General features: G+C 36.1%; 1 pseudogene; it reads right to left on the bottom strand.

Moving 5' to 3' along the window:
* Positions 1-3,049: 3,049 nt before the first annotated feature.
* On the bottom strand, positions 3,050-3,431 carry LOC103350131 (eukaryotic translation initiation factor 1A, X-chromosomal-like; annotated as a pseudogene).
* Between the last annotated feature and the right edge of the window lie 385 nt (positions 3,432-3,816).

The following is a 3,816-nucleotide window of genomic DNA, read 5'->3' as shown; positions in this document are numbered from 1 at the left end:
GATCCCTGCCACCCAAGTGTGAAACCTGGATTGAGTTCCCAGATCAGCTGGATCCAGTCCTGGCTATTGTGTGCATTTGAAGAGTAAAGAAGAAGATGGGAAGACAGGAGATTCATTCTCTCTCTCTCTCTCCCCCTTTTTTTCTCTCTGCTTTTCAAATAAATAAATAATTTATTATAATATTAGCAAGAGAGAAAAATATTTTTAAAACAGTGGAATGAATTAATGAATAAATAGATAATAACACCAGGTGTTTCAATAGAACTATTTTATTGGTTGGCTAAGGGTAGCAGCACTGCCCTCTCTATCTGCATTTTCTGGTTGGAAAATATTATTCAGTTTGCTTGATGTTCTTGTCCTGAGACAAATTCTACTTAACGTGAGACAGTTTGTAGGACTCAAGGTAAGTGATGGGCAGGAATCCATTCTGTGGGTGGGTTATTTAGCTAGATATGATGAGAAGCTAATGGGAAACCAAACAACAAACACGCATGTTTTCATTTCCAAACTGGAAAAAGAAATTACATTCTGGTTTGTCATTCCAGGCCTTATAGAGTACTGGAATTCTGAATTTCTGTAGCTTTTTCATGAACATTTTGAAGACACTACATTGATTTGTGCCATCAGTTGAGGCATTTGACTTGAGAACATGCCTTTAAAACTTAACAAGACATCAGTCCTCTGAGACTGCTAGGTTTCCTCTATTTCATAAAGTCCTCATTTGCTTTTTTCCCCCGCTCTAGTGAGCGCAAACTTGGTGTGTGTCTTGAGCCATTAAAGAAGAAACATCCTGAGATCCTTTTGTGAAAAACTGGAAAGTAAGCATTCCTGCATAGACATAAGGGAGTGGGCCAACTAACTCCGTCCCTGTATCTGTAAAGTTTGTTCAACAACAATAAAATGAAAAACGCATTTTTCCCATATGAAACCCCAGACATGACTATAGATTCCCAAACTGTTTACAACAAAAATGTGAAACACTCTGCAAGCCGATCCAAATGTATATGGCCTGGATCATGTGAAATCATATTCTCTCCCCTCCTTGGAGCAGAGGCCCTAAGGCAGAGCTTTGGCAGGCAGAGTGGACTTATTACTCCAGCTGTGTCTGATAAGCAGATGAGAAGATAAAACACTGGCTCATTTGAGTTCCTTACTAACTAGCAAAGTGCAGAACTTTAAAGGCCTCCCTGAACCTGGCCCTGTGTCTGCAATCTTGATTAAGGCACTAAAAAGAAATGTTCTTCACTCTTAGCAAATCTGTGAAATAAATTAAGTCTTATTTATAAGCCATGATAAATTGTAAACATGTTAAATAACAAACAAAGTCTCTCAAAGACCTTTTAGTTTGCTTCTAGAAGTTGGGAAGAATGATTTTTTTTCTTCTGCTTTGGAGGTATATAAAGAAATAGTCAGAAAAGAAATTAATTTGCTGAAAATATATTATTTTTATTTTAACAGTTTAAGACATATAAATTATGCATATTTATGGGGAATTATGTGATGTTTTGTTACATGTATACATTGTATAATAATCAATTAGGGTAAATATATTTAACCTTTCAAGAATTTAACATTTCTTTCTAGTGAAAGCATCCAAAATCCTATCTTCCAGGGTTTTTAAATAGAGAAATATACAGTACATGAACATTATCTATAGTCACTCCATTGTGCAATAGAACCCCAGAACTTCTTATTCCTATCTAGTGTATAACCTGGTATCTGTCAGTCAGCCTCTCCCCAACCCCTTCATTCCCACTTCCTTCCATAGCCTATGGTAACCAACAATATATTTTTAATATGTATAAGATCACCTATTTTTAGAGTCTACATATAAGTGATATCATGTGATATTTGTCTTTCTGCGCTTGGCTTGTTTCATTTAACATGTTATTACAAATGACAAGATGCCATGCTTTTTTATGGCTGCGTAATATTTCTCTGTGTTTATGTACCATGTTTTCTTTATCATTCATCAGTGGATAGACACTCAGGTTGGTTCCATTCCCTAGCTATTGTGAATAGTGCTACAACAAATGTGGGACTTTTTGTCTTTTTGACTGATGTCTTTTTGACTGATGGATTTCATTTCCCTTGAAGAGAGACCCAGGAGTGAGATCTCTGGATCATATGGTAGTTCTATTTGTAGTTTTTTTTAGGAACCTCCATACTATTTTCCACAGTAGCTATACTCATTTTCATTTCCATCAACATTGTATAAGGGTTCACTTTCCTCCTCATCCTCACCAACACTTGTTATATGTTTTTGATAATAGCTGATCTTACTGAAGAGAGGTGACATATCATTCTGGTGTTGATTTGCACTTCCTGATGACCAGTGATGCTGAGCATTTTTAATGTACCTATTGGCCATTTGCGTGTACTACTTTAAGAAATGTTTATTTGGACTTAGGATTTTTTTTTTTTATTTTATTTTATTTTTTTTTTTTTTGGCTATTGAGTTTACGGAGTTCCTTATATACTCTGGATGTTAAGCCCTAGTCAGATGTATAGTTTGCAAATATTTTCTCCAACCCTTTAAGCTTTGTCCTCATTCTGTTGATTGTTTCTTTTGCTATGCAAAAGCTCTTTAGTTTCATGGAATTCCATTCATCTATTTTTGCTTTGGGAGTCTGATCTAGAAAATGCTTGCCTATTTTGAAGTTCTAAAGTATTTCCCTGTTTTTGGCCAATACTTTCATAGTTTCAGGTTTCACCTTTAGCATCTTAATCCATTTTTAAAAATTCAAAGCATCTTACTGAAAGTGGTCAGAGCAGGAAAGGCCTAAAGCATTTTTCTCTCAAACAGTACATGTAGTCTTCTACCCATCAGCTCCATTCCATCAAAAGAACAAGGTAGCCTTAACATTTCACTTAAAATAATTAAGCATTATTAAATTTTTAAAGAAACAAATACCTTAGAAACTAATCAGTGTACCTTAACAAATTGCATTCATGCTAGTGTAATTGAATCTTAATGGTCCTAGCTAAAATCAACTTTTAGGTTAGGAAAATCTTCAGAAAAACTGCAATGTAAAATACTGAGTTCCACTCAGATATCATCACTGTCTTGATTATCATCTGTGTTGTCATCAAACTGGACAAAATGCATCAGTTTTATTGATTTTGGCATGCTCTGGAAGCTTGCCATAGATTTTCAGACTTGTAGCTTCAACTGTATTGCATTTTAAAATTATGTCAGCTTGTTATCCTGATAGTCTCAGAGAACATCCACATAATGTCTGAAGTATTCATCCAAAACTTTTTCTAACTCTCTCTCTCTCTGATGTGATGTCACCTCTTGATACCATTAAAGCACATTGCTTCTAATTGTTCATTTCCCAGGCTTTAGATAACCTGAGCACAATCTTTCACTCTTTTCCATCCTCTTTGAATATCAGCTCTGGTTTTTGTTTTTGTTTTTGTTTTTTTTTTTTTTTTCAGATTCATTCCTGTTCTTACCCCGTGTCTATTTTTGCCTCTTGGGGTGGGTGGGAGTGGGTGGTGAGGACTGGTTTGGTGTTGACAACAGTCTTATAATGCCTCTGACTTCTTTCTGAGTTGTTGCAGTGGATGTGATGTGATGCCAATTCCTCCAAGGGGGTGAGAGGGGCCACACTAGAGCACACACGGAATGAAGAAGGCACTGGAGGCCAAGCAGTGTGCCCAGAAGAATCTCACCATCAACTTCTTCCAAGATCTGCCAGGGGCCCACCTAGTTCATAATCCATTTGTAGTTTATTTTTGTATTTGGTAAGATATAGGGCTCTAGTTTCACTATTCTGCATGTGGATATGAAATTTTCCAAAGATCATTTAT

Source organism: Oryctolagus cuniculus, chromosome 7 (genome assembly GCF_964237555.1).
Source record: "Oryctolagus cuniculus chromosome 7, mOryCun1.1, whole genome shotgun sequence".
NCBI classification, from domain to species: domain Eukaryota; kingdom Metazoa; phylum Chordata; class Mammalia; order Lagomorpha; family Leporidae; genus Oryctolagus; species Oryctolagus cuniculus.
Note: the sequence above shows the minus strand (reverse complement) of the source record. Positions and strands in the feature narration are given on the sequence as shown.